General features: G+C 44.4%; 1 protein-coding gene across 9 annotated transcripts in view; it reads left to right on the top strand.

Annotated features, from left to right (window-relative positions):
- Positions 1 to 24,112, top strand: part of ADCK1 (aarF domain containing kinase 1) — a 133,982-nt gene that overhangs the window by 12,376 nt on the left and 97,494 nt on the right. The window contains exon 3 of one of the 9 annotated variants that reach the window (XM_027120191.1): positions 2,811 to 2,884. The exons of the other annotated variants lie outside the window; for them this stretch is intronic. The gene's annotated coding sequence lies outside the window, so the exon portion shown is untranslated. The remainder of the gene's footprint in view (positions 1 to 2,810; positions 2,885 to 24,112) is intronic. 9 annotated transcript variants of the gene reach the window in all.

Below are 24,112 nucleotides of genomic sequence, written 5' to 3' on the forward strand. Positions count from 1 at the left end.
GCCGTCAAGCTGGACCCCCCAGTACTGAGGTTATAAATCTATAAGGTGCTGCTGGGGAGGCTGGTGTGTATGTCTGGGGAGGGCACGCGTCTGGGATGACTCAGGAGGAATGAAGGCTCTGTCCCTGAGATAACTCAGCTGGCTTCTAAACTGCCTTGTCAGGCAAAACCCAGTTGAGAGAGGTTAATTGCCTTCCTGTCCTCTGAAGGCTACGCCGGGGCCTATTGTAGGTCTCTGAGTGGAGCTGCCGACCACACACTCTGTTCTCATTTGGAACAGGATGGTTGATTTTGGTGCTATGTCTACATGTCCCAGAGAGTTGGGGGATTAAGCAAGAGGGCACTTGTGTGGGATGTAAGTTGAGTTTGAGGTCAAGTGTATATAACTTTGGTTCTCCCAGAGAGAGGTTTGTGATAGATCTGTGTATCTTTACTCAGCCTGGAAGGCCCTTTGCCCCTTAGAAAATTCCTAGTCATCCTTCAGGACTCAGCTCAAATACCTTTTCTCTGTGACACTTACCTCCTCAGTCATCCTAGGTGGCTGGAATAATTAATTTTTAAATTTTTATTTAAACTTTTCATTATGGAAATTTCAACCATCCATAAGGGTAGAGTAGTATGAGCCCCTATGGAACTGTCATCCAGCTTCAGAAATTATCAACCTTTTGCCAATCTTGTTTCATCTACTCTTCCCTTTATTTATTCATTCCTTCATTTACTTCTTTATTCATTTATTTATTTATTATTATTTTTTGCTGAAATATTTAAAAACAAATCTCTGGCATCATATTATTTCATTTGTAAATACTTCAGAATGTATCTCTAGCAGATAAGGACCTTAAAAAAACCTTAACTACGGTACCATGATCATACCTAACAAAATTGATAATAATTCCTTAATAACCTCTAGTAGCTAGTCCATATTCAAATCTTCCTTTTTGGGACTTCCCTGGTGGCGCAGTGGTTAAGAATCCGCCTGCCAATGCAGGGGATGGGGGTTCGAGCCCTGGTGCAGGAAGATCCCACATGCCGCGGAGCAACTAAGCCCGTGTGCCACAATTACTGAGCCTGTGCTCTAGAGCCCATAAGCCACAACTACTGAGCCTGTGCTCTAGAGCCTGTGAGCCACAACTACTGAGCCTGTGCTCTAGAGCCCGTGTGCCACAACTACTGAGCCCGCATGCCACAACTGCTGAAGCCTGTGTGCCTAGAGCTCGTGCTCCGCAACAAGAGAAGCCACCGCAATGAGAAGCCCGTGCACTGCAAGGAAGAGTAGCCCCCGCTCGCCACAACTAGAGAAAGCCCGCGGGCACCAACAAAGACCCAACACAGCCAAAAATAAATAAATAAATTTATTTTTAAAAAAACCTTCCATGTTGTCCCCAAAATTTCTTTTTTAAGTTGATTCAAATCTGGATCCAAACAAGGTTCATATATTATGTTTGGCTGATGTTTCCTAAATCTTTTTAAGTCTATAATATTTCCCCTCCCTGCTTTTTGGGGGAGCTATTTGCTTGTTGAAGAAACCAGATCATTTATCCTGTGGAATTTCCTACATTCAGCATTTGGCTGATTGCATCCTCACAGTGTCATTTAATGAGAAGTAAATTCAATGGTACACAATTCAAAATATATCATATTTGAACATAAAAAATGACCCTCCTATCCCTGTTTCTCAGGTACCCAATTTTTCTGCCTGGAGGTGATCATTATTTCTTGTATATCTTTCCAGAGAGATCTTCGTATTTGTATTTAACCACTCTATGTTCTTTATTCCTGTCATAGATGATAGTTGGTTATGTGTCTTTCTCTCTCTTTAGACCATAAATTCTTTTAGATCAGGGATGGGTCTGTCTTTTTTACATCTCCTATCTCTAGCAGTGATGCCTGGGACTGAGTTGAGTTAATGTCTGTCTCAATGCCAGGCTGTACCCTGCTAGCTCCCTGCCTTGGGAGAGGCCCCAGAAAGAGAGTAAGGTTTGTAGTCAGAAGACCTGAGTTTGTGCCTTGGCTTTGAGAAGGTCATTCCAACTTTTGGGGTCTGTGGACTACAGATAGTTATACCACTTACTGAGGTATGGATAGTATCTGAGACAGTGTGTTGTGAATGTAAATGTAAATAAAGCAGGTATCAAAACTAAGTCAGATGTCTACTAGAAGGTATGCTCCATGAGGAAAGAGACTTGGTCTATGTTGTGTATCTTCACTTCTGCAGCACCTACTACAGTACCCAGGACACAGTAGCTCCTAAATAAAGGTTTGTTGAATGAATGAATGAATGAAATGTTAGTTTGTATTGGAAGATCTCAAAGTCCTTGTCTCTGAGACCTAATGCCCCCTGCTTTTCCCTACCCCCTTTTCTCCATCTAACCAATGCTATGGGCCTTGGAACCCACCAGAGCCACGTTTTGCAGAGAGGTCCAGGCCAGGGCACAGGGGCAAGCCCTCTGCCTTGGGGAATCTGCAGAGCAGACAGGGGGATGGATGTCGTGAAGACAGTTGCCCTTCATGTGTAAGTCATCTGGAAAGCAGTGGTGCTGCAGGTCCTGGAGAAGCTTGGGGGAATGCAGTTAGGAAAGTACAGTCTGGCAGTTGACAAGAGAGCAGCAGCGCGTGGTGACTGGCACCAGATAACAGGGTGCAGGCTGGTCCCTGGGAGTTGTGCCTGGGAAGGGAGAGCCGGCCAGCACTAAAGAGCACAAGTAAATACCGCAGAAGTGTTTTCTTGCATCGGAGCACTTATCTGTTCTGGTCTGTGAGACTGATAAAGAAGTGAGTGACGGGTAAAACATAATTATCTCACCTGTTAAGCCAGTGTCCCCAGGTCCCGGAGTGCGCCAGAGCCAGGAGCTTGGCAGGCAGTGACTTCGAGAAGCACTTTCAAGGTTAGTGCTCGGCTGGGATCGCAGTGACTCAGCTCTGCTTCGAGAGGGGGTGGGAGCCAGCGTGAAGGTGTGTTTTCTAGGGGCACGGTGGCACTTTGCTGGGCAGTGAGGGCGTGGGACGGGACCCAGGTGCTTTGGAGAACGAGACTCCTGGTGCCCAGAAAGGACGGGTGTGAACTTGCCTGTGCCTGAAGCAGAAAGAAGTCACTGCTGGTACAGCTGTCCAGACGATGGGCTGGAGGAGGCAGGACTGAGTTGACTCTGACCAAGGAGTCGAGGTGTAGTGGACATATGTTAATTTTGCAGCACAGGAGCCATTCTTGTTTTAGGGAGCAGCATCTAAACTTTCCTTTGGGGAACCACTCCTATCTCATATACATGCCTTGAGGTTTGAGTGTAGCTCCCCCCACCCTCAGGGTGGGCATGTGACTTTGGCTATCAGTGTAGTCCATTCCTCTGGCCCTAGTGATTGATTCAAGGATGAGTATCTAAGCCAGTGCTGGTCAGTGAACTTAAATCAGCTCCAGGACTTTTGGGGGTGTCCCCCCTGTGACACTGTTTTTTCTGCTGGATTACCTGAGAGTATCAGATGTTGGCTTAGAGCTGCTGGCAGCCATTTTGCCACCACGAGGGGAGAGCCCATCTGTGAATGGAGCCAGTATTGTGGAGAGATATATTTGAGTCCTAAGCTAGACTACCACTGGACTTTTCAGTTATTTATGCCAGGAAATTCTCTTTTTGTTTAAGATGTTTTGAGTTCAGTTTTCTGTTCCTTGCAGCCAAATGAGTTCTGATAAACTCTTGGGGAAGCGTAATTAGTGTTTTGATAGGTCACAGAAGGACCAGTAACTCAAGGAAAGAAATGAAATTCAGAAATTCCAAGGCCCATGGAGGATGAGGAGATAGAATGATGGTGCTGGGTAGAATGTGAGCCATTTTGGACCTAGAGCTCCTGGTCTGTCACCCAACACCTCTACTTCCCTAACTGTAAAGTGGGTCTTTGCCCCAGCTAAGTTTGTAAGAACAGAGATGAGAAGTTTTACTTAATTAAATACTGTGGGTTATTTAACCAGCCAGAGAGGAGATCTAGAAGCACAGTTTGCCTTGATGGCTCCTTACCATTTTAATGAACAAGTTAATTATTTTCTATTTTTCTTATTTTTACATGTATTAATTGGAATTATCCTACAAGAAATAGCTGTCCCTTCTCAATCAGTTATTTGTTTATTTTTATCAGTATCAACTCATGGATATTTATTTTATTCTATGGGTTAGAGTCCAAAATAATCATTATTTCTTTTTATCACTCAAATTGTTCTGACTTCGGCCATTGGGAGCTTCTTCAGGTTGTCTCCTGTGTTCTTTTGATATGCCCCATCATTTTTCAGCACTGTCTTAACTTTGTGGTACCACAAGTTGCCCCAGGCTCATCTTGTATTTTCATTGCCCAATCCCTGGAATCAGTCACTTCTCCAAGGAGCCCTGATTCCTTTTATTGGAGAATGGTATTCAGAAACCAAGATGTGGATGCATGTTGCTACTGGGGTGCTGTTGTTTCTAGGCTCTTCCAGGAGACATAGCTAGGAAATATATGGATGTATACTTAGCTCATGCATAAACACATCTGTCTATTAAAAAAACATGAGCTCATGCTGATACCTCTAATTTCAATCTAAACTCACAGAGTTCATTATAGCCTTCTCCCTTTCCTTATATGTAACTTATTTCTCCAACAGTGAGAATGCCTATTATCTACAATATATTCACTTATTTGTTAAACCCTAGTATAGCCCAAATTAGTTAACACCCCTAAGGCATACAAGAGCAGAGAGAGTGGCTCAAGGTGAATTAAGGGGGTATTTGAGCTGGGTTTGGATAGATGCATAAGATAGAAACATGTAGCATTGGGGACAAGGTGATCTGGGCTGAGGTTGATGGGTAAAATTTTGGCGATTGTCTATAAGAAGCAGAGAGTAGTTCAGTGTAACTGGAGACTAGGTTATGAGTGAGTGAAGGGTTATACTGGCAAACAGAATTAGAGGTAGGTTGCAGAGGGACTAAAGGCCAAGTTTTATACCATGGACAGTAGGGAGCCCTGGAAAGTTCTAGAGTAAAGTTTTGTTAAGCCATTAATGAATGAGAATGCTTAAAGTCATCAGTTACTGAATATTTTCTGAGCTTCTGCTTTGAGTTAGACAATGAATAAAAAAGTGGTATGTGTGTGTGTGTGTGTGTGTGTGTGTACGTGTATGTGTGTGGAGAGGATAAAGTGAGAGAGTGAGAGAAATCGCATGTGCCTTTTCCTTTCTTAATCGGAGTCCTAATATAGGGAGGGGACCTTGATTGTTGCTGTGACTGGGAATCTTTAGCTGAATTCAGTTTCTTGTTTATGGAGCAGGTCACTGGGCTCCTGTGGTATGCTTCCTGGGATGCTTCAGGTGTGCAGTATGTGTGCGTTATATTAGTTACTACGGTACTTAATAAATATTTGGGCTTAGGAGGTAAAGATATAAATACTCTTTTCCTCTTTGCCCAAGAAGCAGAACCAAGGAGATGCAGGACTCTGCCAGGTAGAGATCAAAATGTCAGCTTTATTACTGGTAAATGTTTGGCTGGATCACATGTCTTGGGCCTGTGAACAAGTGGGCTTGTTGAACTTCACCCCTGAATTTGATAGACTTGCCTACCCAGGCACAGACGTGGCAGGACAAGCCTCTCAGATGGGGGCCTGCCTCTTAGGGCAGGGAGGGACTGAATACCAGTGTTCTGCAGGTTTGCAGATCCCAAAAGGGAGGAGAGAGGAAGAGGTGAGCTGTTTCTTCTCCCAAACTCACCAATCCGGTTGAGGATTCCTCCTCCCACAGGGAGGGAGGGAGAGGGAAGAGAGAGGTCAGGAGCCTTACACCTCTGATGGGGCTCCCTCCACGTGCTTGCCTGAAACTTAGTGAAAGGAGGCTTACCTGCAGCACTTACCCTCGGAAGGGGAGGTAGCTTTAAATTTGCTGTAAGAACCTTTTGTGCCCATTAAATCCTGCTAACCTTTACACCTGACCTTGGATAGGGACACAGGCTGCTTCGGGCTTGAATAGGGGCTGACAATTTCAGCATTACTGAAATCTGCATTTAGAGGGAGGAGTCATGTGCTGTCTACCTTTAGAATTATGGCATGTGGTAGGGTATTTTGGGGGAAAATGGACTCCACTTCTGACCAGTGGGTATTGGTCAGAGGAGCAGAATAAGGAGCTCAGGGAAGGTGATGGCTATTTATAATCATTCCATTGAACTTGGGAAAGACATCTTTGGCATCAGCTAACTCAAACCTCTAATGGTCACATGTGGAACTGGAGGCCCAGAGCAGGGTGTTACTTCTTCAGGCACCCCCCCAGCCCCCTGCAGGTCTTGGCAGATCGCAGACTTGGTCTTGGACATCCAGATCTTGCCCAATCTCATGTTCTTTGCACTTTATACTTGGTTGTCTCCCTTTTTATCCACTTGCAACCTGGGGGAAAGCACCAAGTTGGATAGAAAGTGGAACCAAAGATGCCTGTGCAGCTTCTCCCCATGGTCCGCGCCCTCTGGTGCAAGCCCTGAGGCTGTGATGCTGCCTGGGGTGGGCTTGGGAAACACAGAGGAAGAGAGAGAAGGGCAATAGAGCCTTCTCCCTGGGATTCCTTTACTTATTTAACCCATCACCCAAAGAGTTATTAATTCAACAAATATTTGGACTTTGCACTCCCCAGTGGAGGGGAGTGTAGACCCTCCAAAGGAATCAGTAGACTGCTTTGGGAGTTTCAACTCTTAAGCTATTGAGCAACCGCTGGTTTTGAGGATAACCACACTCCCAGCTTAGTGAGAGTGTGATAACTCAGCAAGCATTTTAAAGCTCTTCTTGCTTTGCAAGGGGAACTGTAGCAGCGTCTGACTCTTTAGGAATATTCTCTGAAACCTGGGACTATTCTGGCCAAACCAGGACACGTGTTCACCATTCTTCCATCCACCTGTTATTTTAACCAATGTTAACTGAGCCTGCTGTGTGCCAGGTCCTGCGTCAGGCTCAGGCTCAGAGGATATAAAGGGAAATAAGACTCGATCTCTGCCCTCCAGTTGCTCACAGTCTAGTGGGGGGACCAGACGTTAAATCTCCAGTTGCAGAAGATCAATGTGGTTTCATTCTAGCTCTGGCCCCTGACAGCAGCTAACTCCTAGCCAGGAGGATCGGGGTGGGTGGGGCGTGCGTGGTGGGCAGGAGCCCTGCGTGGGAGGGGCTGCTAACCCCACCTGGGGGGTGGGGGTCCATGCCTAGAAGGCCTGGAGTTGCCTTTTCTAATTGTGTTGCTGTTCCTTTTGCACGTTTGGTGTCTGTCAAGCTGGCGTGGACGCTTTTCAGGGAGTTTTAATGCATTCTGTCCCTCAGATCCCCTTTTACTGCTTTTGTTTGTCATCATGGAATATTTGCCTGAGAGTATTCTGCACAGAGGAGGAGGGAAATTGAATCCTTGCTGTCTTGGTGACTGGCTTTCTCAGAGTTTGTGATAATTTCTGCAGGAGCATGAGCTGCATTTAATGTGCTCTGGTTGGGTCATCTAAGGACCAGGCCTGTGGAGTAGGGAGACCAGAGTCTGCTACTGAATCTAGCACCTCCTTTTCAGTTTTCTGCATACCCAGATCTTTCTGCATACTGCATTGCAAACCTACACAACTTGCTGCGGTGGCCCTGACCCCAAAGTCTTTCTGATTCAGAGAGAGTTACACAGCAGGAGGCTCTTGGGCCTTGGTGTGGGCTGGGGAAAGCCTTGGTGGGGTCCACTCCCATTAGTGGGGACCCTGGGGGAAAATGTGGTGTGCCTTGAGCTTGCCCAGGAGATTGGGCCCACTGTGCGGTGGCTTCTCTGTAGTTCCCAGGCAGACCACGCAAATGCCAAGCTGTCTTCCTGGTTGCTCTGGACTTCTCAGTGACCTATGGACCATGGCCCATAACAGTACCCACTTTGCCATGCCTGCATACCTTTTATATTTCTAAAAACATGTGAAATATATAAGACCTAAAAAAAAGTATAAAAAATAATTCAGTGATCACCCTTACACTCCCTGCTCAATTTCAGAAAAGATACCTTACCCATATAATTGTAGACCCCTAGGTATTTCTTCTCTGATTCCAGTCTTCCTCCTGTGTAACCAGTTGTCATTCCCATACACTTCTTTTTTTTTTTTCGCGGTACATCGGCCTCTCACCGCTGTGGTCTCTCCCGTTGTGGAGCACAGGCTCCGGACGCGCAGGCCGAGCGGCCATGGCTCACGGGCCCAGCCGCTCCGCGGCATGTGGGATCCTCCCGGACCGGGGCACAAACCCGTGTCCCCTGCATCGGCAGGCAGACTCTCAACCACTGTGCCACCAGGGAAGCCCCTCCCATGCACTTCTTTATACCCAACTATTTATGTATTGGTATGATATTTTTCATTTTATTGACTCTTTTTCCTTTACTTGGTATCGTTCTAAGCAAACATATCTGTGAAATTGCAGGTTTGATAGACTAGCTTGCTTTTTTGGGGTCTAATGCATATGCAAGTAAGACGTGTTCTGGGTACCACCCAAAATTGCTTCTTGTACCACTTTTTCTTTTTTTTTACACTGGTGCCAGGTCACACTTAGAGAAACACAGACTGCACCATCAGTAGCAGATGCTGGGCCAGACTCTGGGTTGCGCCCTCCATTGCCTCGGTCTTTCCCCTGCTGGGTTTGGCTCCTCTTTTTCTAGCTTTCCTCTTCCCCTAGCTCACCCTGTTTATCTCCTGGGGCTGCTTCGGGCTTGAAGCTATGTGATGGGCTGATATTTGTTCCTGCTGCTCAGAAGTAGTGATCCCTTTCCAAAGGCCACAGCTGAAACAAAACAAAATCAGAAAAAACCAAAAAAACCCCCAAAACCCCCCAACAAAATTAGCCCCTGGGTTTCCGGTGATGGGAGGCCATTGCCTGTGCTGGGCGTCTCTCATCCTGATCAGCACGATTATCACCATTAGCCAGTTCCTCATTTGCAGTGTCTGCAGCTCCCTTGCCTACGTGGGCTGCCTTGACACTCAGAGCTGGCTTTCTGCTGCTGCAGATCTGCTCTCCAACTGCCCCTGCCACCTGGTTCTGTGGAGTGGCCAGAGGAAGGCAGAGGGCCCTGCTCCCCAGAGATGGTGCTGTGTTGAGGGTTTATCCTGCACGTAATGGGGCAGGAGCTGGAGAAACCCCAACTGCAGTCTGTCTTTGCTCATCTCAGATCCCATCCCAGACTAACCATGGCTGGGCTTCTCACTGCTGATTGCTTTTTCCACTGAAAACCTCCCTGCACTTTCTTTTCTTGTCCTGGACTGGGTGCTTTCACCATGACCAAGGTCTTTCTACCTCTGCAGGGAAATGGAATGAAGCTGCGTGATGGGGGATTAGGAGTAGGCAAAAGCTAGGACTTCCCTACCCCTAAGGTTCTTTAGTACTGGACTGGGTTACCAAGGACAGATGTGAAATCTGTATCTGGAAGGGCAGCTTTCCAGAAACAGCAGAGACTCTGTTGTGGAGCTCACGGATGGTTTCTAACCTGTCAGATGGGGAGCCTTAAAAGTACAGATTCTTAGACTCTGTGCTCTAAAATTTGTTTTCAGTGATTCTGGGGTAAAGCCTGGAGAACCCATTTTTTAAAATGGGCTCCCCAGGTGGGCTTCTTTTTTTTTTTCCCCAGGTGGGCTTCTGATGCTAAGAGCAAGTGTTTACATTGACTGAACACCACGGGACAGGCACTGTGCTGAGAGCTCTCTCTGTATTGTCTCCTTTAACTTCACAATGACCTCGAGGTAGATGCTATCATTGTTATCCCTATTTTACAGATGGATAAACTGAAGCACAAACAGATTAAGTGACTTGTCCAAGGGCGTACAGCTAGTAAGCAGGTATATTAGTTTCCTGTGATTGTTGTGACAAATGGCCACAAGTTAGGTGGCCAATGACAACAGAAGTTTATTCTCTTACAGTTCTAGAGGCCAGAACAATGAAAACAAAGTGCGGACAGGGCCACGCCCCTTCTGGAGGTTCTAGGGAAGAATCCTTCCCTGCTGCTTCTGGCGGCTCCAGGCATTCCTGTGGCTGCGTCACTCCAATATCTGCCTCTGTCTTCTCTTTTCTTTTCTTCTGAGGACACTTGTCATTGGATTTAGGGCCTATCTGGGCAATCCAGGGTGTTCTTATCTCAAGATTCTTAATTAAATCTATGAAGACCCTTTATTCCAATTAAGGTTATAATCATAGGTTCTGGGGGTAATAAGACATGGGCATATCTTTTGGGTGCCACCATTCAACCCACTATAGGGTCTTGGATTTAATCCCAGATAGGTGGCCCCTGAGCCTGTGCCTATAACCAGTCAACTTCCTGGCTCTGTCTCCTGGACTGGATGAGCTTCTAGGCTTCCTATAGGCCAGCAGTCGAGGCATGGATTAACTTGCTGTATCAGAGAGTTGACAAACCAGTATTTTCCTCTACCGCTCTCCTATCGCCTCGACCCTCCACCACGTCTCCTGAAACCCTTTGGGCTGTTCATCTCAGATGCAGAAATTCTCGCACCTTGATGTGCTTGGGAGGTGAGGCCGTAGGGGCTATGAGGCCACACTCATACTGGCTTGGGCGAGATGCATTTTTCTTGCCTCAGTGGCCACGTCTCCAAAATGGGAATCGCTGGAATAGCAGGGGTAGATGGAAGGCCATAATACAACTAATAAAGTTGTTGGAAGGAATCTGCAGCTGTAAGGGTGATGGAGGCGGTTGTTAACAACACTAGTAATCTAATAGCCTATTTTGATTTCCTGCTTCTCACTGTCTTGGCCCCAAGCAGCTATTTTCTACCAAATTAAAATCCACTCAGCTCCTTTCCTGTTCCTGAATAAAACTACCCTCAAAGCTCTTCCCTGTTACAGCAAGACTTTTTAATAGACTTTTCCTTGTAGAACCGTGAGACATATGTCCAATTAGCAGAATAACTTCACTTAAATATACAAATAAACTGTTGACAGATAATGGCAGGACATATGTGAAGCTAATTTAAGGCAGCATGGTTTGGGAGCTGGGGCACTGCCCCCTCCCACCCCAGTCTGTCTCCAGGCCTCTCCTTCCCTCCAGTTTCTTGCTTTTGGGATGGCTCTTCATGCCCCACACTCTATAGGATGAAGAGGGATGTCTCCGTGCTATGCCCGGTCACAGCCCAGAGTACCTGGGCCACTCACCATTCATACAGTCAATTGTGCAGTAAATATTTTTGAGCACTTACTATGAGCTAGGTACTGTGTGAGGTGCTGGGTGTACAATGGTCTATTCTTGAGGGGATAGGAGATCATTAGCAATTGATGGCACTCACAAGAGTGTCTGGTCCAGGAGGGCAGAGACTTGATCTGTTTTTCTTGCTGCTGTATTGGAACAGTGCTTGGCACACAACGGGCTCAGTGAATACTTTTTAGTGACTCAATGGGGTAAGTAAACAAGGTAATGTCAGCTCTTGCTGAGTTCCCTAAAAGAGATAAAACGTGGTCACGGGATAAAGAGTGATGGAAGCTGGGCTTTGGAAAAGCTCTCTTACATGGGGTTTTTCAGTTGAAACTGAAAAGTGATGAAAAAACCAGCAACTGAAGAGCTGGGAGAATTTTGTTAGAGGAGGAGGCAGGGCAGGCTATGTAATTTACAGGGCCCAGTGCAAAATGACAATGCAGGGCTGTGGCTGGGTGGGAAGTCAATTTCCCCTTCTTGTGGCCCTGCTGCCCCAACCCGCAGTGGATGGGAAGCTCCCAAGGGATTGCAGCCTCTGTGCTGGGATGTGCTCAGGCTCTGGACTGGGCATGAGTGAGAAGTCCTGCTGAGTCACCTGCTGAACTTGTCGTGGTGAGGCTAGACCCCGATCCTTCCTATGCCTGTACCCAGGCCCCCAGTAGGGACGAAGGGCAATGGAAGAATGTAGACATCTCCCACCAACATGACCTGTTTGCCATGCTGGGTGGAGAGCAGCTGTAATTGTGGGGAGGCTGGATGGGGCCAGGGTACTGGGCTTGGGTGAGGAATGGGCAGCTGAGAACCCACCGGGGAGGTGGGACTGTGTGTGTGCTGAGTCCCCCAGTGCATGCTCCATAGTCCCATTCGGCTTCACTTGAAAAACACAAATTCAAAGATAAAATTAAGAATTTCAAGACAGCTACTCTGTATTAGTTTCCTATTGCTGCTGTAACAAACTACTATAAACTTAGTGGCTGGACTTCCCTGGTGGTGCAGTGATTAAGAATCCACCTGCTAATGCAGGGGACAAGGGTTCGATCCCTGGCCTGGGAAGATCCCACATGCTGCAGAGCAGCCAAGCCTGTGTGCTACAACTACTGAGCCCACGCACCACAACTGCTGAAGCCCGCGCGCCCTAGAGCCTGTGCTCCACGACAGGAGAAGCCACCGCAATGAGAAGCCCGCGCACCGCAATGAAGAGTAGCCCCTGCTCACCACAACTAGGGAAAGCCTGCGCACAGCAATGAGGACCCAACGCAGCCAAAAAAAAAAAAAAAAAACAGAACTTAGTGGCTTAATAACAATATAAATTTATTCTTTTACAGCTCTGGAGGTCAGAAGTCTAAAATGGTTCTCACTGGACTAAAATGAATGTGTCAGCAGGGCTTTATTCCTTCTGGGGGCTCTAGGGGAGAATTCATTTCCTTGTCTTTTCTAGCTTTTATTGGCCACCTGCATTCCTTGGCTCAAAGCACCTTTTCTCCATCTTCAGAGCCAACAATGTCTGGCCAGGTCCTCATGCTGCTACGTCTCTGGTTCTCTTCTTGTCCCCCCCATTGCACTTAAAAGAACCATTGTGATTACACTGGACCCACCTGGATCACCTGAGCTAATCTGTCTCAAGGTCAGCTCATCAGCAACCTCAATTTCTTCTGCAGCCTTAATTCTCCTTTGCCATGTAAGGTAACATATTCACAGGTTCCAGGGATTAGGGTCGTGGACATCTTTGTTAGGGAGGTATTATTCTGTCTTCCGCATTAAACCACAAGTGTGGAGCCTTTCTGAGTGCAGGGTGCAGTCTGACTGCACTGGTCACATGTCCGTGAAGCTGGCCCTGGGAAGAGGAGGCTACAAGCCTAAAAGTCCTGAGATGGGAACAAGCACAGCTTGTTCAAGGACCCAAAAGGAGGCTGGCGTGATAGACTAGAGTGGATGACAGGGCATGTGGTACAAAATGAATCGAGAGGCTGGCGTGGGTTGAGCACACAGGGCCTCCTAGGCCACAGTGAAAGATTAGGAACAGCAGGTAGGGATCTGCCTTAAATCTGAAAAAAACAAGCAAACAAACAAAAAACAACCCCCCCCCGAAAAACCCAACTCCATATAAAAAATTTCAAATATAATTAAAAAGTAGAGAGAGTAATAAGGTGAACCCTATACCTGGCACCTAGATCTAAAATATGTTGCCATAATTCTTTCATTTATTTATTTATATTTTTTGCTGAAGAATTTTAAATTATAGAAATCATGGCATTTCAACTGTAATTTCAACATGCATCTCTAACAACTGACATTTTTATAAGTATTGACGTCATCATCACAATGAATGAAATTAACAAGAATTCTTTAACTTCATCAACTTCCCGGGTATATTCAGTTGTCCCTCAAATACCCTGCCTGTTGATCTTCACGTTGTACCTGAGCTTTGCACCTTTTCTTCTTCTGAGCTTAGAATGAGTCTTCCTTCTCTGTATCTTTTAGGATTTTTTTTTTTGTTCCTTCCCACTCCTGTCCCACACCCAGGCCTGTAGCCTGAACAGGGTTGAGGGGAACGGAAGGGAAACAGGCTGGATGGATATGTTATTCTGTTTGTGGCCTAACGTTTCTCTCTCTCTCTCTCTTTTTTTTTTTTTTTTGCTTGTAATTGCCATTCCAGAAATGCCCTCACTCTTCTAGCCACAGAGCAACTGTTGAGAACAAATTAATTATGCATCTTCTCAGTGTGTGTGATTAAGGGGCAGATGGAGGGAAGGGTTCTCTTCAGTTTTTCTGGCAACTAGGTTCCCAAATGGATGCTTTCCAGACCGAAGAATGCGTGTCCTGGGCTCCCGTGGGCATCTGGGTTTGTCTCTGTAGTGGCAGGCTTGCTCACTGGCAGGCAGAGTCAGAAGTTGTCAGTAATAATATTATTAATCCCTTAAATTTGCAGCATATTTGCTGTTTGCTGAGGGCTTGCGCACTCACATCAGCTCATTTGATGGGATTTCAGGGATGCTGGAACAACTTTCTTTGCTTAATACCTCCCTAAATCATTGCTGATGCTTGTAATTCCACCATTAGAGATTAATTCTTTTGGCCCCAAACTGTTCCCTATTAAAATGCAAGTAGCCTTGGCAGCTGTGTAGCATGTTTTATTCATGAAGCTTTCTCAGCCACTAGTGGCTGCCCTCCCCAAATGCCCCCTCCCGCACTTTCTTTTTAGGATGGGCTTCTCTGAAACAGAACCTATGTTTGGAGTCTTTCTCATTCCAAAGAGAGAACTCTGCTCTCAGCTAGCTGCTGAAGCTGGGAAAACAGACAGAAACTTATGCCAAGGTGTCAGTGACTGATAATAATTTCCTGTGTTACCATCTCTGGGGAGTATTTGTATTTTAAGTGGAAATTTCTGGGAGCACAGTGCTTAGTACAAAGGAACCTGTACCCCTTCATCCTCTTATGTCAGTGGCTTTGACCTTAGATCTCCCTTTTATTGGGCTCCCTTAGAGAGACAGAGGAGAGAGAGGGCCAGCACATCCAGTTCGTGTAACTACGATTAAGCATTGGCTTGGAGTGTCGTCCATTGTGGGTCGGGGAGAAAGTGGAACTGACCACGTGTAACATAATGTCCATTTTGCAGAAGGAAAATGGAAGCGTAAGGACAAAATCTAGTTGGAGTGGGGCTAGAATTAAAATTTTGTCTTCAGAACCCCAGTAACACAGTTTTAGATTTTTAGAGTCAGAAGACACCTTAGAAACAATCTAACTCTGGGAAAGCAAATGCATTTTATTTGTCAATACCAGTTGATACATAGTGGTTGAGGGGAGGGTGGAGAATCAGTGAGTCTTCACCTGGGCTCAGTGTGTTGTGGTTGATTAGTGATGTCTGATGGGTGCCATGGTAATAGAGGGGAGGCATGTATGCAGCACTTGTATTCCTGATTCTCTGCAACCTCTCATTGTACACATGGGCCAGCTGAGGTCCTGAAAGCTGGGATGATTTGTTCAGGATTATATAAGTAGGGGTGACAAATTAGGGGCAGAATTGGCCCAGAATCCAGGTGCCTTGAATCCTGGTTCAAAACCCTTTCTTTTGAAGTATCCAGGTATTCTAAGAAGCATTTCACTGTGGTTGAAGAGCATGTGGTCTTGGAGTCAGACTGCCTGGGTTCAGATCTTAGTTAGCTGTGTGCCCTGGGCCAAGTTATTTAACTTTTCGGAGTCATTGCTTGTTTATCTGTAAAACAGGGGATAATAATTGTGCCTACCTTATAGGGTGGTTATGGAATTAAATGAGATAATATGTGTATAAAGTGTTTGGATTAGGGCCTATACATAGTGAGTACTTAATAAATGTTAGTAACTTAATTACAATTTTTATTGCCTTGTCCTTCTAGATTATTGCTGGATACGGACACAAAAACTCCCCATGCTCACTCCCTCTGCAGTATCTTGCAGAGGTACCCCTCAGACACCTGCTTCTCTTCCTTCCCTATTGAACGCTCTGGGATTTTCTGTGTTTGATGTGTTCCTGGAATTTGTAATTTGGTGATGAAAAGTCCCACAGTACTAACAACCAAGTGTGAGATGGTGCTGGGCCTGTAAATGCCCATGTTTGGGGCGTCATACTTCACACTCCACAGGAGTTTGTTTTGGTTTGGGACATCGACAAAGCCCTGGAGGCCTGGTGGGGCTCCCTGAGGACCAGCTGCCAAAGAGTCCTCAGTGGCCCTTTTGCCTGGTCTCTCCTCTGATCGGAACATTGCTATAGCATCTCCCCAGACCACCCCTGCTCCCCTGAGCCAGTATGTGCTCCCATCCCCCAACCTAGTTTGCAGACTGGACATCAGTGCCCAGCTGGTGCCAGCCCCCTCCCCTCACACCCGCCTCTCCAGTGGGCTTAGAAAGCAGGGCCCAGGCAGAGCCTGGACCCATAACTGGGCTGGGGTCCTCTTTACGTCTTAGTCCAGCCACGCAGGCCCTTGTCAGTGGTCCCTTTGGGTGACCTTGAGGGGGACCCAGGGAGGCCTTGAGAGCTGGGAGGAGTCCGTGATAGTCCCGGATGTCTGGCCTGGGGTGATGGGACTTGGGGCTGACTCCTGTAGGACCATGGTCTACGCCTGCATTATTTGACTTCGCCTCTTGGTAGCGTGCTCAGTTCCTCATGGAAGCAGTGCCCGGTGGCTCCTCTTGGAGTGTATAGGGGAGGGAGCTGCAGCGGTGGGGAGGGCTCCCTGGGTGCTGTGATGGGCGTGTGGCTTCCGTTAAGTGAATCATCTGTGATTCCAGTCCTGACTGGCTGTGGGGAAAAAGCCTCTGCTCTGGATCCTCAAATAGGGGCCTTCTTAGGGGCTGCCTGTCTGTTCCTGGCAGACAAAGTGGGGAAAGGGGGCTGTGGGAAGGAGGCCATCCCCACTGAAGGACAGTCACGTCATTGTCCCTAACATTTGGAAGCTCTGTTGCTTTGGGCCTTTCATCTTGGATCACAGCCAAGTTTGGTGGCAACCCGGCCATGTCTGCGGTGGCTTCCCTGCTTTTCGTTGTCTGGGCCCAGAGCAGAGCAGATGATTAGAGCCCCAGAGCTGCAGCATGCTCAGAAGCCTAGTATTTTCTAACGGAGGTTCAGAGAAAGGGAGGATTGAGAGGCACACTGGCGATGGAGCTCTGGCTCTGCTGTTACGTTCTGGGATGGTGGGCAGCAGTCACATCGTCTGGGAGAAGGTAGACGGGGAGGAGAGGAGAATGGGCCAGGCTGGGACTAGGAAAAGGTGAGGGGAGTGAGGCCTGGGTCCAGGCTGAAGAGGATTTTGACAGGTGAGAAGGAGAAAGAGATGGTGAGGTTATGGAACTGCCTGTGCAGAGGCCGGGGGGCAGGGAATGGCGCAGGACTGATCACTGTGGTTGGGGGATAGGGAGTGAGTGGGGAGGGTAAGCGATGAGTTCAGAGGGCACCTGGGTTGCATCGTGATGGGCCTGGTAGGAGTTTGGATTTCATACCAAGGGCAGTGGGGACTTCTGGAGGGTTATCATGGAAGACTATTTCCCTTTTCCCACTGTGGCCAGTATCCTGCCCCTTCGTGACCTGCCTGCCTGGGCTGTACAGTCTTGTGGTCTTGTCCTGTGTCTGTAGTGAGACACGTTATGCCTCCCGGGCCTCCCTCTTTTCCTTCTCCCAGTGGCTCCCTGATTGCAGTTTGTTCGTGTGACTGGTGTTTTCCAGGCCCCTGTGTGCTCATGAATTTGTCCTAATCTTGGTGTTAGCCGGCTTACTGGAATGGCTCCTGGGAGCCCAGACACGGCCAGGCGCCATGGCGGCCATGTGACCTAGTTGTGGGAAATAGCTGGGGGCGGGAGTGGGGAGGACAACACCGAGGGCCCATGGCAGGCACTGGTCCCCTGGACTTTTTCCTTCTAATTCATAAAGGATGTTTAACAGTGTTTTTGGAGGAGCAGCGGAGTCTAGCAGAAAGAGGTGGCTTTTGGAGTCAGAAGACAATGACTCAAACCTTGGATCTCCCATTTACTGGCTGAGTAACCCTAGCAAGGCCCCTAGCTTTTCTGTTAGGGGCCTTGGAGAGAATGGTAATATCCACTCGAGGGGCTCTTACCTGGATCAGGTGAGATAATGCATGTGAAAGGTTTAATGCACTTATAAAGAATTGTGCATTTACTGCTGAGGACCATTATTACAGAGTGTGTGATGAACAAGGTTTTGTTTCCCAGCAGCTTATGTCATATGCTGGTATAGTGAATCAACAATTCAAATAGAAGCTAATGATTATGGAGAAGAGTATGTGAAAATTATAAATTAGGGACCTATTTGTACTTGCATTGTGCTGACAAGTCATTTGGCATCTTAGTTTGATCCTCATTTTAATATGAAATTATTAACTGAACTTGAGTGTTAGTAAAACCTAAGATAAGAGGAAACTCATACATACTGGGCATTCACAACCTTTATCATCTATTAATGAGTACTGATAAATTGAATGAAGACAGTCTTATTTCAAAGGCTCAAGATGGATGTTTATATAAAGTGTGACTAAAATATTATAATTGATTTTAAAAAGTAAAACAGTTTTTATGTCCTGGAATTAGATAGTGGTGATAGTTGCACAAGTTAGTGAATATAGTAAAAGCCACCAAATTGTATATTTTAAGATGGTGAATTTTAGGAACTTCCCTGGCGTCCACTGGTTAAGACTCTGCGCTTCCACTGCAGGAAGCTCGGGTTCGATCCCTGGTCAGAGAACTAAGATCCCGCATGCCATTTGGTGCAGCCAAAAAAAAAAAAAAAATGGTGAATTTTATGGTGTGTGAATTATATCTCAATTAAAAAATAGAAAACTTAATTTAATTTATTAAAGCAGTAATTATAAAAAACTTAAGAGGTTCAAGAGAAAATCTATAATTTCACCAATTCAAACTTATTATGATTTTAATATGCTCTCCTCTAACCCTTTCCTATTATATCCGTAGTTCTATCAATATAATTATCTGGTTTTCTGATTTACTATGTTATCTTTAGCATTTTCCATTTTGTTACAATAATCTTCATGGTCTTCACCTAAAATGGCTACTTAATACTGCACTGTGTGACTGTTCCATAATTTACTTAACCCTTTTTCTACTTTTGGGATGCATCTATCTATATGTTTTTCTTTTATAATTAGCACTGTGCTGAACCTCTCTGTACATAGGGTTTTTCCCTATGTCCTGGATTATTTACTTAGGAGGGATTTTTAAAGTGATATATATGGATCAAAACATTGCTGAGAGAAATTAAAGAAGACCTGATAAATGGAGAAATATATCATGTTCATGGGTTGGAAGATTCAATATTGATAAGGTGTCTATTTTCTCCAAATAAATCTATAGATTCATAACAGTCCCAATCAAAATCCCAGCAGGCTTTTTTGTAGAAATTGACCGTACGATTCTAAAATTTATGTGAGAATGCAGAGGGTTTTAGAGTTAATTCTAGAAGATAACACTGAAAAAGAACAAAGTTGAGGACTAATACTATCTGATTTCAAGACTTACTATAAAACTGTAGTAATAAGATAGTGTGGTATTGGTATAAAGATAGACAGACTGATCTGTGGAACAGATTAGAGGGTCCAGAAATAGACCCACACATAATATGAACAATGAATTTTATACAGTGGTGAAAAGGCAATTCAGTGTAGAAAGGTTTGTGGTATATTTATGCAGTAGAATACTACTCAGTTAAAAAAAAAGAATAAACTATTGATATATCCAACAACATGATGGGTCTCAGAAAAATTATGTTGAATGAAAAAGGCTGGATAAAGAGTATGGGCTATATGATTCCACTTATATAAAACTCTAGAAAATTCTAGTCTATACTGATAGAAAGCAGATCAGTGGTTTTCTGGAGGTGGGAGGTATGTGGAGGGATGGGGCTGGAATTACCAAGGGACATCAAAGCTTTTGAGAGATGCTGGATATGTTTACAAGCTTGATTATGGTGATGGATTCACAGGCGTATACACATGTCAAAAAGTATCAGATTTTACATTTGAAATATGTGCAGTGTACTGTGTCAAAATATCAATACCTCAGTGAGGCTGTTAAAACAAAAAATGATGTTAAAGGATTATGATCCTTTGAAAAAATTAGAAATCCATGAGTCCATACTGATATAAATAAACAAATGAATAAATTGAAATTTTGGTAAAGAACTGGCTATTTATCAAGTTTGGAAGGACTTCCCCATAAAACACTTAATTATCAAAAGAAAACAAGTAACTTAAGTGAGGAATTTAGGTGGATAACCATCTTAAGACATTATCAAAATTAACATTGTCTCTAGGGAGACAAATCAAAATTGTGCACCACCAGGTTGTAATGAGAAGAACAGAGCCTGTTAATAAATTGTTGGATTCAATTAGCTAACACTTTTTTTAAAAAAGAATTTTCGCATCTTTGTTCACTATGAATATTGGACTATAGCTTTTTTTTTCCCCTTGTATTTTCTGTCTAGTTTTGATATTGGGGTTATGCTCCTCTCATAGAATGAGTTGGGAGGTATTCTGTCTTCAGTTTTCTGGAAGGGTTTATGTGGAATTGGCAATATTTTTTCCTTAAATGTTTGATAGAATTCAACTGTGACACCGTCTCGGGTCAGAGTTTCTTTGTCTGATATACACCATTCCAGCTTTATTTTAATTGGCATTGGCATGAGTTATCCTTTTCCATCCTTTTACATTTAACCTATTTTTGTTTTAATATTTAAAGGGCAATTTCTTATAGGTAGCATATATTTGAGTCTTTCTTTTTTATCCAATTTGGCAATCTCTGGCTTTTAATTTGGGTGTTTAGACCATTTATATTTAAAGAGATTATTGATATGGTTAGATTTATGTCTTTCATCTTGTTATTTGTTTTCTACTTGTCCAATTTATGCTTTATTCCTTGTTTCCTCTCATGCCTTCTTTTGGATTGAATATTTTTTTCATGGTTCCATCGTGTCTCCTTTGTTGGCTTATGAGCTATAATTCTTTTTGTTATTTTAGTGATTGCATCAGTTCATAGCATAAATCTTTAAGTTGTCACAGTCTACATTCAAGTGACATTACACTACTTCCTTCAGAGTATAAGAATCTTATAATCGTGTACTTTCATTTCTTTCTTTCCAGCCTTTATGCTATTGTAGTACGTTTTGCTTTTCCGTATGTTATAAACTCCACATTACATTGTTATTATTTTTGTTTAAGCAGTCACTTATCTTTTAAAGAGATATAGAATATAAAAAAAATTCTTATATGTTTTCCTGAAGTTTCTATTTCTGGTCTCTTTTTCCTTTATGTAGATCCATGTTTCTCTTCAATATCATTTTCCTTCTGCCTGAAAGATGTCCTTTAACATTTCTTGTAGTGTAGGGAGATGAATTCTATCAGCTTTTATATGTCTGTAAGAGATTTTTTTTTTTTTTTTTTTACCTTTAGTGTTGAAAGATGGTCTTGCTGGGTATAGAATTCTGGGTTTTTTTTCAGTGCTCTTAGAGATGTTGCTCCACTAACTTCTGCTTGTATTGTTGCCAGTAGAGATCTGCTGTCATTCTTATCTTTGTTCCTTTCTCCATAATGTGTCTTTTTTCTCTGGATACTTTCAGGATTTTCTCTTTATCACTGATTTTGAACAACTTCATTATGTAGTTTTCTTCATGTTTTTTATGCTTGGGGCTTGTTGAGATTCTTGGACCTGTTGGTTTATAGATTTTGAAAATCAAATTTGAAAAAATTTCAGTTATTATTTCTTTAAGTAATTTTCCTCCACCTCTCCCATTCCATCTCCTTTGGGGATTCCAACTACATGTTTACAAGGCTGCTTGAATTTGTCCCACAGATCGCTGATGCTCTTTTCATTAAAAAAATTTTTTTTTCCTCTGTGTGTTTCATTTTGAATAGTTTCTATTGGTAGGTCTTGAGATTCACTAATCCTTTCTTCTACAATGTCTAATCTGCCAATTATCCCATCCAGTGAATTTTTCATATCAAACATTAGTGTTTACCTCTAGAAGTTTCATTTGGATCTTGCTCTCTTTTTTTATATTGCCCATGTTGCTGCTTAACTTTTTGAACATATGAAATGCAGTTATAACTGCTGCCCTCCTTTACTAATATAGATTTCAGTTTTGGGTTGGTTTGATTGATTGATTTTTTTCCTCATTATGTGTTGTATTTTTCTATTTATTTGCATGCCTGGTAAATTTTTTATTAGGTGCCAGACATTGCAGTTTTATATTTTTGGGTACTAGATATATTTGTATTCTTATAAATATTCTTGAGCTTTGTTCTGGACACAGTTAAGTTACTTGGAAACAGTGATTTATTTTTTCTTTTTTTTTTTTTTTGCGGTACGTGGGCCTCTCACTGCTGCAGCCTCTCCCGTTGTGGAGCACAGGCTCTGGAAGCGCAGGCTCAGCAGCCATGGCTCACAGGCCCAGCCGCTCCGCGGCATGTGGGATCCTCCCGGACCGGGGCACGAACCCGTGTCCCCTGCATCGGCAGGCGGACTCTCAACCACTGCGCCACCAGGGAAGCCCCGAAAACAGTGATTTTTTTTCAAGTCTTTCTTTTAATATTTATTAGTTGGGAATGGAACAGTGTTTAGTTTGGGATATTCTCCTTAACTGAGGCAAGCCCCTTCTGGGTATTATAACAAAAGCCTCAAGAATTATGAGATTTTCTGGTCTGGCTGGTGCAAATAGACCTTATATGAACACTGGGTACTGTTAACTTTTGTGGTTGTTATTTCTCTGGCTCAGGTAGTTTTCTTGTGTGCATGTGCTGACTAGTACTTAGCTGAATATGTGAGATGGACCCTCAGCAAATCTTCAGAGTTCTTTCTTTGTACATCTGTCCACTCTCCAGTACTCTGTCCTGCGAACTCTAGCTACTTTGGTCTTTCTGGCCTCTCAGCTCTGTCTCTTCAGTTCAGAGAATCTCCTGTTCACTGCCTGGGTTCCCCTTCCCTGCACTGTGGCCTGGAAACCCTCAATGCTGTAAATTGGGGCAACCATAGTTTTCACCTTGTTTGCTTCCCATCTCTCAGGAACCACTCTCCTTCCTTTCCTGATGCCCAATGCCTTAGAAAACTTTTTTCTTTTTTTTGGTAAATCTTGTCCACTTTTTTGTTATTTCAGATGGGAAGGTAATTTTGGTCCCCATTTGGGAAGAGATGTTAAGGGTCACATCAATATTTATGGCTTCGACAACTCCAAGTTTAGAGTTGCAATTTCCTAAGATGGGGAAGACTGAGGGAGGAGTAGGTTTGGTGGTGGTAGAAGTGGTGGGAAAGTCATGCTGAGCTTGAGAAGCTCATTGGACATTGGGTGATGTCAGAGAAGAAGTTGGATATGTGAGTCTGGAGTCAGGGGAGAGGTCTGGGTAGGGGATATGCATTTGTGTATCATCAGTGTGTAGACGGTATTTACCACCATGATTCTGGGTGAGATTCCCCAAGGGAGTATAGCTAGAGTATTGTATTGATCATGTTTTTTATATTCTGATGCTTTGAAACTGGGGGTACTGCTGCTCTCAAGGTTAACTAGTTCCAAGAGATAGTAAGCAACTCACCTGTGAGCATGCCTTTCATAGGCAAACCAACCAATCTGGAGCCCATACCTGCCAACCACCTCTGTTACTGAGCTGTTACACTCTGGGTCACTATCCACCTGCCTTATTCACCCCAGGGCCAGGTACCAAACAACTAGGAACATCCCCTATGCCCCAAAGCCAAATGAAATACTTAAAACTAGCCACTCCTAAGTCTCACCCATTCTTTCCCATCGAACCCACAATAAAAGCTTTGCCCACATTTTCCCTCACACCCTCTCTCTCCTGGCCAACCCTGGTGCTTCCCAGTGTGGATCTGTGTGGCATGCCAACTCTCCTACTTGTAAGGAATTGTGAGTAAAACCTTCTTTCTTTATGACAGTCATTTCCGTGTCTGTGTGTCTTACCATACCTTAAAACAAATTCTAGGTACCCTTACAACAAGTACAGAAATGCCAGTTCTGGCTAAGTGAAGTGCATGCATTGCCTCACCTCATTTAATCTTCACAGCAGCCCTATGAGGTAGGTACTATTATTGTCTTTCTTTTATAGATGAGCAGTCAGAAGTAAACAGAGGTTACATAACTTGCCCAAGATCACCAAATTCTGAGTGGTAAAGTTGGGATATAGACTGTGGCAATCTGATGCTGGCCCTGTGCTCTTAACCAGGATCTACCTGACAGGTAGTCAGAGGAGAGACAGAGGACCCTCCCAAGGAGTGGGATTAAATTTGTGGTCAGGCTCCTTCAAAACTTTTATAAACTGCAACTTGTTTTTTTTCCCCCAAGACATGATGAGTTAGTTTTACTTTTTTGCTTAAATGAGAGCTTAAAGCAAAGGGTGATATCCAGAAAAGCAACCTTGGAGACCGTCCTGGCCTG

Source organism: Aethalodelphis obliquidens, unplaced genomic scaffold (assembly GCF_003676395.1).
Source record: "Aethalodelphis obliquidens isolate GAN/ISIS:26980383/991018 unplaced genomic scaffold, ASM367639v1 scaffold21, whole genome shotgun sequence".
NCBI lineage: Eukaryota > Metazoa > Chordata > Mammalia > Artiodactyla > Delphinidae > Aethalodelphis > Aethalodelphis obliquidens.